Here is a 12,324-nt window from a genome sequence, read left to right on the forward strand (position 1 = left end):
TAGTTCTCCATGAGTTCTACAAAGCTTATAATATTTCTCGTGAAAATTGTCTAACATGAACAGTACCACGGCTTCTAGGTAATAGAGAGAACAACCAAAATGGTCTATGACCCAACTGGGTCTAATTACAAAACTCAGATCCACTACTAACGACCCAAAACTGAAAATAAACTAGTGATGCAGCTTCAAACGCAAATTTGGAAAATATAGGCTCCGAATATGACTTCGACTCCAACATAAAAGTCGTAGCTCTCTCTCTTAGCTTTCCGGCGATTATTAGAACGACTCAATCGGATTCCTGGAACTCCAGTTATGATTGTTTCCGTGCATACTGCTTAAGCTGAAAAATAAAGTGCGAAAATCAAATTAAACCAAAAATAAACTAAAATAGAAAAACAATATAAAACATAAAAATAAATAAATAAAAACATAGAAATGCTTAATACAAATATGAAAGAATGTACATTAAAATGCACTGATCAACATGACCTTAAGTAGGCTAGGCTATAGGCCCCTGTAGGCCAGTCTGACTTATTCCCACCATTAGTAGCTAGGCAAAAGAGGAAATGTGGTCTCTATTGGCTCAAGCAGTTGGGCCAATTCTTATTGGGTTGTTTTTATGCTTATGGGCGTATTGGTCCAATTCTGATAATTGGGCTGGACCAGAACAAAGATTAACCGCATAATATCATATCCTAGAAATTAGAGGTGTAGTTCTTGCTTAACAATGAATAACATGTAACAAGTCCAAATAGTGTTTGAACTTGTCACTGATGACTACAACATATCAGTTGCATTCTCTAAAGTGTGAACTTTCTAAAGTAATATTTGTCTGGACACCAACAACTCCCCGATCTTGTGGAATCTCACATCGATATGCTTGGTCCTAGCATGATACACATGATTGTTCGCCAAATAGATAGGACTCAGACTATCATAAAGCAACTAAACTCCATCTTGCACAAGACCCATCTCTTTCACTAAACTTGTAAGCTAGACTACTTCCTTGATAGCTTCAGCTACTACCATGTATTTTTCCTCAGTTATAGACATAGCTACAATGGATTGATTTGATTATTTCCAATATATATCCCCCCACGAGAGTAAAGATATACTCTATTGTAGACCTCATATCATCTAGATCACCTGCATAGTAAGAATCCACATATCCCACAACTGAAGAAACACCCTGCTACATGCTGAACATGATACCACAATTCTTTGTACCCTTCAAGTACCTTAGGATCTGTTCGCGCCTTTTTTAGGACCTTCATCAGTCCTTCCAAATTTGAGCGGTTTACAGTAGAAATTTTAATTTATCCTAACAAGGAGGAAGGGGGAAAAAATCTAAATCTACCCTAGAGTGTGCTTAGGTGTGGGGATTTCACCTAATATAGAGATCTGGGGTCCGGGAGGTTGGTTATACAGAGGGAAGGTAATAGCACCCTAAGTATCCGTACTACTCTACAGGAACCCTTTGCTGTTTGTGTTTGAATTTGGTTTGTTTGTTGCTTGATTGTTGGGAAAGTTTCTCCTTTGTGATAAGAGAGGGAATGAATTGAAGAATAGAAAGATGAACTGACTGTTTTTGGTGTTTTGTTTGCTTGCAAAGATTCCTTGTGAATCTCATGCCTACATATCTTTAATGGAAGTCAGAGCTTTTGTAGTTCGGAGAACTAATAGGGAAATGCATTGAATTTGATATGCCTTATTCAAAGCTCAAGGTTGAAGCTGAAAAGTGATCCCCGTTTACAGAAAAGAGACAAGTCGTCATCTTAATAGAGAGATATCTCTACTATCCCACCACAAACGTTTTTTTTGAAAAGTGACAGAAAGGAGGTTCATTTCATAAGAGAGGGGGACCTTACTTGGATGAAACAAGTATGCCAGTCACAATCTCTTGAATGAAAGAACTTATTTTCAACCATTTTAGGGAAGGACAACAAGTCTGGATTTGAAATCCACAGAACATGCCACTTACATCACCTAAATGGGAAAATGATATGAAAATGAGTGATAATGTTTGTATGTTTGAATGTGGTGTAATAAGAGAAATGTCTCTTCTATAGAGATGAATCATGTTTCACTTCTGTATAAAAGATTTGAAACTGACTTTGTTAGGGATGACTCCATTGAGGATTGTTTTGATTGGAGGATTTATGTGTTCTGCATTAAGCCCAGAATTGAGGATTACTCTACTGAGAATTACTCTGTTGAGTTTTTATTTGACTGAATGGTTTTTGTATGTGTTCTGTACTAAGCCCAGAATTGAGGATGACTCATAAGGGAATTGATTTCTTTCTTGCATGAAAGTCCATGATTGAGGTTAACTCTGAGGGTATTATATGAGCATGGTTTGCTTTTTGTCCTTTGAGGTTGAGTTTGACTCTCTTAAGGGATAAAATGCTTCTTATTTAAAGTCCAAGATTGGAACTGACTCAACTGGGGAGTATATTTGAAGGATTACAAAGCCCAAGATTGAGGCTATCTTTGTAAGGAACTTTAAAGGATTGTATTTTTGTATGACAGTTGTTTTAGTGTCTTGTATAAAGCTCAAGATTGAGGCTAACTTTGCTTGGAGGGAAATTCAGGGGCTTGAAACCTTTGACTGTTGGAAGAATGTTTTTTCTGCCTTGTACAAAGCCCAAGGTTGTGGATATTTTAATGGGGAAACAGAGTTTTGGAGACTATGGATGACTCTATTTTCTGCCTTGTTCAAAGCCCAAGGTTGAGACTGACTCTTGCTGAGGAAGAAATTCAGAAGTTGACACAGCTGGGGAAATAGGTTCAGAGATTTGAATCCTTTTGACTCTTTTGATGGAAGATGGGTGATAGAGACTGTCCATGTCTCTCATTCCAAAAGGGTTGAATTTACTAGGGATGACTAGGGTGTTGAGAATTGAGAATTTCCATGTCTTTTACTCTGTATGGGAGAATCTCAATACAGAGATTGAGTGAATACTTGAATAATTGTGATTGTATATTTGAAGGATTTGGATTCTCACAGGGGTAAAGGTGACTAAAGACCTGTCATATGCTTTTAAGAAGCCTGAGGGTCCTTGTATACAAGCTCAAGAGAATGCTTATAAGAAGTCTATGGGTCCTTACATTGTAAGCCCAAGAGGAGGCTAATAGAGGGTCCTTGTTTTAACACAAGAGAAAGCTATGTTAGCTTACCTAATTTGGCTCTAAGAAAAAGGGGTAAGAGGTTTCACCGGGAATTAATCGTCTTCAGGTGGATGGGCCCTATTGTTGATCTAATGGTTTCAAGATGTTTCACCGGGAATAATTCATCTTGTGGCCAGAATCTATGTTGTCTAATTAGGAGAGGCTTCGCCGGGAAGTAATCCTCAATCCCAAGTCATAGTCCTATTATATATATATATATATACATGTTTATCTGTCTTAAGGTTTTTCTCTGACGGAGATCTAACAATATATATTTGACAAAAGTATTTAAGGCAATAAATGAAAACTATAAAAACTTACCAGGGTGAAGAGGAGGCCCAGGAGGTATGTATAGAGCCCTATTGAATATTTGAATGTTTTATTGAAAACAGTTTGAAGATTGTTTGAAAACAGTTTAAGAGTTTGAAAACAGAAGAATTGAAGTTTGGGGCTTATACCTCAGAAGAGGGGCCCAAAGGTCTAAGAGCAGTTTCACCGGGAATAATGCCACTCTTAGTACCAGAATTTTGTTTTGAAAAACAGATGAAAATAAAATAAGAGAAGGCTTGAGACTTATACCTCAGAAGAGGGGCCCAAATGGTCTAAGAGCAGTTTCACCGGGAATAATGCCCCTCTTAGTACCAGAGATTTAAAACAGATGAAAGAGTTTTGTACAGAAAACAAAATTTTAAAACAGACAAGTATGTACAAAAACAAAAGGGTTGGGTCTTACACTCTCTAAACATCAAGAGGCCCAAATGAATGTTTTACTGTTTATGAAAACAATTGAAGAAAAAAATGATTTATTTAGAAAGAAATATGAATGGGGGGTTGGGACTTACACTCTATTAGTTGATTAATTTGACTATTGTTTATGATAAAAAAAGTTGATTGATTTTTGATTGAAAAATGTAAGGTTTTGTTGTTTAAAAACCCTGATCATCTGTTAAATCGGGAGTTGAATAAAACGGTTTTAAATGACAAAAACAAACAAATTAAGGTAAGACATAATGTCTACACTTAATTAAGGCCTATGAGATTGGGGTTTCTTTCAAAAAAATATATTTACAAATGATTAGGTTTTTGAAAATCAAATGAAAACTATATTTTTAAAGTATTTAAAATACTTAAAAAGTATCACTTTTAAACCTAATAAAAATATGTCAAATAAATAATATTTTTTGATTTTTTTGTATAATCACAAAATATATGTGAAAAATGAAAAGTGTGTGAAAAATCAATTGAAAATGATTAATTTTGATAGGTTAAATAACTAAGTGAGGTTGATTAAAAAATGAAGAAAAAATAGTGATAAAAATAAGGTTTTGGTCCTCCAAGGTGTTGAACCCACACCCTTACACTCACCATTCAAAACTTTCACCAACAGAACCACGCGCATGGTTTGTATAACACATGCATCCAATTGGTTATATTTTAAACAAACCCATGAAATTCAAAAACGCGCGCCACCATCTTCATCTTCAACCTTGAGCTTAAGATTTTTTGAATTTCTATCTCACTCGTTTCTCAACCAAATGGGATGATCCAAACATGGTTTTTACTCAGTTTTCAACAAGGAACACAATGGTATTCTCAGAACTCATTTATTCTAAGTATAATTTGAGAATTTTAATATGAATACGAAGAACCCTAATTCTTAAAAGTAAAATTAAATGATGATCGTGATGAATAAATGAATGCTAACAGAGGGCTTTTGATCCTCTCATGATGATGACCAAGATGGTATCGAGATTTATTGAAATAAGTACAAGAATAATGGAGTTAGAGTTTGATAACCCACCTCTGAAACTGAAGATTGAAGGCTTTGGTAAAGGACTCTCAGCATTGTTTTGATGATTGCAAAAGCTTCCTAGTACCTCAATGATGCTAAAGGGATCCTTACTTCACCTTGAATCACTTTGAATTGCTCTACTCGATTCCACCTGCTCAAGCTTGAAGTGGAAATGTAGGACTGTGACTCTGGTGTTACAGATGTGTTGCAGGCATCTGGATAGCTTCCTTACACCTCAGGGAAGATGTTGATGCACTCCAATTGGCTTGACACCTTCTGAATCTTTCTACATGACTCCATTTTCTTAAGCTCCAAGTTGAAAGTGGATATGGTGATCTAGTTGCTACAGAGCCCAAAGAAGAACTTGGATCACCTCCACTTGATGCCCTTGAGATGTTAGAACACTCACTTTCAATGAATAGGCTCTTGTTTGAAGAATTGACTTCTTCACTCCAAGGAACTTTTGAAAAGTGAGTAAGAAGAGAGAATTTGAGGAAAGAAAGAATTGAAGTTGCTTTAGTTTGAATTGAAATGAAAGAGGGCTCTCTATTTATAGGCAAATTATCTGAGTTAGTAGAAGGATGATGCAATCTTGGTGAAGTCACTTGGAGATAAGCTTAGGCATGAAGAAATGTGAAATATCTTGAAAATGCAATGATGGATTTTTTATTCCAATTGATCCAAGCCCTGGCCCTTGATTTGATCTGATCTTGCAGATCATTTCTGATGTTTAGAGGCATCCATTTGGCCTTGGCAAGATTCCTTTGGTGATTCATCATTTGGTAATCATTTCAATTTTGTAATCATTACTTTTCACATGACACTTGAATTCTATGGTACCTTAATATTCCTTTGCAAATGATCCAAGACTTATGCTATTTGCTCTTGGCTGATAATAAGGTATTATCAAGTGCATAATTGGTGCAAGACTTGTGCAAAATTGGCCATGAGCAAAAGACTAGTTATGCATAAGACTAGTTCATGAAGCCTACTTTGCAAGATCATAACTCCTATCTCAAGTAAGATCAAACCATGTTCTAAAGCTTTTTGGAAAGATTAAGTGATGTACTTCAACTCTCTTGTTAAGGTCTTGGAAGGATTCATCTTGGATCTTGGTGAAAATTGGCCATAAAATTGAGAAAAAGTTAGGGTTTCATACCTAAATGTTCTTTAGCAGGAACTTTATAGGCTCATATCTCTCAAATGGTTGATCTTATTAAGAAATTTTATGTGTGACAAAGTTTTTCATTGGATCAAGATCTACAACTTTCATGTTGGAAGTTTTCTTCAGTTTGTACTTGAAATTTGAAGTTACTTGCCCCTGAAGTTATGACAAAAATGCTTAAAAACACTTAGAAAAATTCTAAGTTTTTGAAATTTCCAACTTTGACTTTTGTTGACTTTTTGATTCTTGATTGATTTTCTTTGATTAAATGACTTTAATAATCATATGTTGATGATTTTGATCCTTAAAAGTCCATAGTTGACCAAAATTCTAAAAAGTCAAAGGTGATCTCCAACAATTGACTTTTTACAGATGAACTGTGTTCTTGGAGATTTCAAATGAATCAAGCTCTTATATTCAAATGAATGTTGTGAGTGGATTATAATGAGGCAATAGAGGTTCTTGAATCATAATTTGAGCCATGGAGTTATGTCTTGATCAAAAGTCAACTCTCTAGGTGAATTAGGTCAAAAATCCTAATTGTGGGCCAGATGAATTTAAGAATTGTTGATCTTGAATTAGAGTAAATATTCCATTGGATATTGATGTAGGAATCATTTGAAGATGTTTGAGCTCTTTGAATCATGTCTTGAAGCTTTGTGAGTCTTCCCAGATGAAAGCCTTGATTTCAGTCCCTAATAGGCTCAAAACCCTAATTTGGTACTTTTGATGGATCTGAGGCTTGATGCCTTAAGATTTGGGATCAAGGGGCATTTTGAGTCCTATGATTGTGTTGAGGATTATTTTCACCTTTGATTGATCCTTTGCCTTAATTTCCTGGCTTGAAACCCTAATTTGAGTACTTGGTGAACAAGTGACTGCTCTGGGTGTTTACTTTTGAGTTCATGGAATAATTGAGATGTGATATCTAAGGGGGGGGGTCAAAAATTAGGGTATGATAGAATCCACTTGACTTCTTCCAAATGCTTCTTCCCTGGCTTGGACATGAACTTGCACACTAGACTAGCTGCTTGTGCCAAATCTTGTCTAGTATAAACCTTAACATACATCAAACAACCAGTTGCACTAGCATAAGGAATCTTAGACATACCTTCAGAAATTATTCCAAAGAGAGCTTAAAATTATTCTTCAATGGAGTACTCACAAGCTTTGTTTTGCTCATGTCAAATCTACTCAAAACACCTTTAACATAGCTTTTCTAAGACAACCATAATTTATTAGCTCTTTTATCCCTGTGAATCTCCATCATAAGATTTTTTTTTGCAACACCCAGATCCTTCATATCAAACTCCTTACTCAACTTGGTATTTGACTCATTTACATCATGAAAATGGTTGGTAACAATCAACATATCATCAACATTAAGTAAATGGAAGATAAAAAAGCCATCATCAAGGATCCTCACTTAAACACAACAATCATAATCGCACCTTCTATAGGAAATCCAGAGCATGTATAAATCAAAGCGCTTGTACTCCTACTTTGGCTCTCTCTATCTATCCCTCTCTCTCCATATATTGAATGCACTATATTTTTATGGATTGACTAGAGATGTTGTTGATCAACGCTTGTGATTGTTCTTTTTATTTGTCATCAATAGTACATCACCACAATAGGTAACCAATCTATCAGTGAGCATGCCCATTCCTAAGGATCGACTTAAGGGGAAATTTTGTTTTCTATTGTGTTTCATCGCGATTTCCCTTTATCAACTACAAGTATATCAACTAAGATAAATTATTTCAACCAAATAACCAAGATTCAAGTAGAGAAAACTACTCACATAATTTACTTTAAGAATTAAACTTCAATAGAGTTAATATGTACATTTAATTTATTAATTATAAAGCATAGCAAAAATTACTAATATCATCATGCTAGTGATATTCGATATTTTAATTAAATCAAATCAATCGATACTTTGAATAAATAATATTTATTTCATACAAATCTCTAAATATTTCACTGATAGGAGTCTTTTATACATATTTCATGTTTGACTTCGAACTTTCCTTACTCCAGTTCAAAGGTTGCCAAGTTGTAAAGTTATGGATTGTGAGTTCAATAATTATACAACAGGTTGAAAGAGTTATGAGCTATTGGAAATGGAACCTGGAGGATCAAAATTTATCAGTAGAAAATGTATTACTTTTAGTGTACCCTGTCAATGGAAGATCAATAAAAGCGTAAAGATGAGGATTTTATAAACTATGACGGAGAAGCAGGGTCGTCTTTGAGGGTGTGCAAGGAGACCTACATCACAAAGTCTCACACTTTTTTATGATTAGGTTATGGAAAAAAGGGCCTCCATACGCATATTTCACTGTTAAATATGGCCCTTTAAAACAAATTTATGACTCAACTGAAGCTAACTTTACCTTTTTGCACAGGGTCTCTCAAAATTAAAAAATGACTCTTCAGAGAAGGCTAGTTTTTAAGTGATGTTTCCTACTACTATACTTGTAGTAGTGAAAGAACTATTATAGAGGCCTCTGATTATAATTTGACTTGAAATAAGGTCAGGAGGGAGATTGTACCATCTCAAAGGTAAAGCTATAATGACCTTGTGTTTTATGATTTGAATGTGGATGAAGGATTATAATACTCGAAAATATAGACCTTTAGGGAGGCATTCGAAAGCAAGAAGAGTCAAATATGATTGAAAAATCATGATTGTGGCTTGTTAAATTACCTAAGCAGAAAAGGGATTATAAGCAAGTGGCAAGCTCAATGTTCAAGTGTGCCTTCGACTTGATCAAAGTTGTTGAATAGTGATTCAACATGGTAGACAGCAGCAAGGTGGTTGATGGATAAACTAACACAACCATGATTTCAAGTCAAAGTATATATTTTTGAAGAATACCTTGAAACCTCAAGTGATGGAGAATAAAGAAACATATTTCAAAACTGGAGAAATTAAAAAGTCAAAAATGCATCCCGAAAGACCATAAATTCACACCCACTTTTATAGCAAAGTTTGTATCAAAGTCGAAGGAACAAAGTTTCTAGACTAGAGAAAAAAATTTAATATAGAAGAATTTAGATTCCAAGAGTTAACTGACCTAACTTTTCAGACAACTACCAGAAAAGAAAAGAAAAATACAAAATAGTCTTTTTTGGAAGAAGTGATGCTCCGTGTTGATTAGAAAAGTGATGCCCCATTTGATGAAGCAGTTTATAATCTTAATTACTATTTTTCTAAAATATTAAAAATTTAAAACTAAAATATAATCAAATAAATCTATTCTTCGTATTTTCTACTTGCTAACTTCTTCTTTTTTTGTAATAATTTATAATTTTATGAGTTGACTACTAATTATTTTTTGATTTTATTTATTGGTTGAACATCAATATGAGTCTAACTTTAATGCTAAAAAATTAATCATGAAAAAAGAGAAAATGTTTGAAATTATTCCTCAAGTGTGTGCTTCTTTTTATTGATAGAGGACCGATTTTAAAATGAGAAAAGGGGTCATGCACTGACAGTGTAAAATATTTTTACACTGTCAACCAATCACCACCATGCATCCAATTAAAACATTCTTTTATTTAAAAAAAACTTTAATGACATGGCACATTCATGACTCCTCATTGGATGACAGTGTAAAACTATTTTACACTGTCAGTGCACTACCTTATAACTCTTTTAAAATTAGAACAAAACGTCCTAATTATTTAAGGCGGTTCTAATTAAATGTGTTCATTTTAATTAATGTTGTCAAAAACGAGTTTTTATTTTAACTCGTTTTATTTAAGTAAAATCGAAATATTAAATTTATATACACGATATATATATATATATATATATATATATATATATATATATATATATATATATATATATACACTTATATATACTTATATAATAAGATAAATAAATCAATAATTTAAAACTTTAACTTAATTATAAAGCAAAAGTATATTATATCACGATAAAGTGTTATATTCACAAACTTGTATCAAACTACATAAATTATCCACCACATCATAAAAAGTAACATCCAAAAGATTATCCCAAAAAACAAGAATTTCATAAGTTTCTCAAATTCAAAAAAACAAGTGTTTTTATCTTCATCTTCAACTTAATCAAAAGTTCAATCCTTTTACAACATTATCTTCATTAGTATATTCATATTTAACTTGATTAAATTCAACTTGATTAAAAGTAAAAAGCGTGAGAGAAGTTTTCATAAGACAAAATATAAAATGTGTTTTTTATAATTTGACAAAAAAAAATGTAAAATTGGGTCAAAGAGTAAAATCTAACGATTTTACATAATTTTGCACGATTTTAAGGATTTCAGAGTGATTTAAATCATTTAAAATTGTCCTAGAATACGGTTTTACTTAAAAAGGTTTTCACCTGCAATTTAACACGAAATACTAACGTAAAAACATAAAATCTATAGAGTTTAAGATAATGGTAACATATGCGTCTAGAATAGTTAACCGTAAAAAATTTGTCTTGAAAATTGTACATTATTATAATTAAAAATTAAAAAATAAAAATTATTTTTCTCATTGTTTTTTCCAACATAAAATTTTTATATTAAACTTCTTAACTTGTGCCATAAGGACACAGATTAGCATTACTATTTAATCTAAAGAATCTATATATATATATATATATATATATATATATATATATATATATATATATATATATATATATATATATATATATATATATAACAATTAAAATAAAAAATATTTAAAAATAATAATTTTATATATAATAAAACAATAATTTTATGTAGGAGAAAGTTTTTTTCAATTCCATCAAACCATCTCTTCTAAAAAAGAGAGAGAGTGTCTCCCTTATTCATTGTATTTTTAAAATTTGTTATAAAATATTATAGATGAAGGAATCGAATTCAGGTCTTTAAAAGACAGCTCTATGTCTTTATCACTAAGTAAATGTAGATTCATGACAAGTAATTCCTATAATTTCTACTAATATTAACAAATTTTGTACATAAATTTTTATCAAGTTCGTTCGGGTTAAATGATATTCACTTTACAACTAGACAAATTAATTTCTATTGTTAATAGAGTGAGTATATTTACAACTAGAAAAATCAATTTGTATTGCTAGTAAAGTGACTATTATTTACAGCAAGACAAATCAATTTCTATTGTTAATAAAGTGACTATCGCTTACAACTAGACAAATCAATTTTTATTGTTAATAAATTGATTATCATTTACAACTAAACAAATCAATTTCTGCGGTTAGTAAAATGAGTACCAATAACAATTAGACAAATCAATTTCTATTGTTAGTAAGGTGACTATATTTACAATAGACAATCGATTTCTATTGTAGTAAATTGACTGTCATTTAATCTGAAGGGACTTGGGTTTGAGATCTTATTAGTACAAATTTTGTATTTTTTGTTTTAAATTCAAAAGTGTTTAAAATTATTATAAATCATACAAATTATTTATCATTAATGTACAATGGTCTAGTGGTAAAGACGTGAAAAGGTCTCATTCAATTCCTTAAAGAAATAATTTTGGCCTTTTTATATTATTAAATAATAACTATTTAAAAATGAATAAAAATAAAAACTAATTTAATATTAAAAAATTAAAAACAAATAAAATTCAATACGTAGTGCAGTCACTTTTGTGAGGGACGAAAATTGATTTAGACATAGTAGTTTTTATTTGATAGCTCCTTGTATGAGTTAAGTTTGATTTTGAAATAAATAAATAAATAAATGTTACACAGACTCAAATGGTTTCTCGATTCTTCTATTATTTTTGTTGAATTTAGAAAGTAATAATTGAGAAAGATGTAGGGATGCTATGTTTCTTACCCTCTTATAGTTATAGTGCTTTCTACGCGTGCCCAAGCCAATACTTGCCCAATTCTCAGTGTCTGTCACCTAATAGTGCCCTACTCATCGGAAAAGACACCGACATTTACCATATGTTTGGCTGTAAAGATAGAACAAAATTCCATGGATGAAAACCACGCATATTAAAAATAAAATAAAATTATGACAAATATATAAAATATTTTCATTATAATTTGTTGATATATTGAAATATATTTTAGTTTTTGAATATATAAAATATTATCATTATAATTTTTTTGATATATTAAAATTATGAATATATTTTTAACTTTTTGAATTAATCATTTTATTGATTAAATTTACAAAGAAAACTA

This window comes from Vicia villosa, linkage group LG1 (assembly GCF_029867415.1).
Source record: "Vicia villosa cultivar HV-30 ecotype Madison, WI linkage group LG1, Vvil1.0, whole genome shotgun sequence".
In the NCBI taxonomy this organism is placed as follows: Eukaryota; Viridiplantae; Streptophyta; class Magnoliopsida; order Fabales; family Fabaceae; genus Vicia; species Vicia villosa.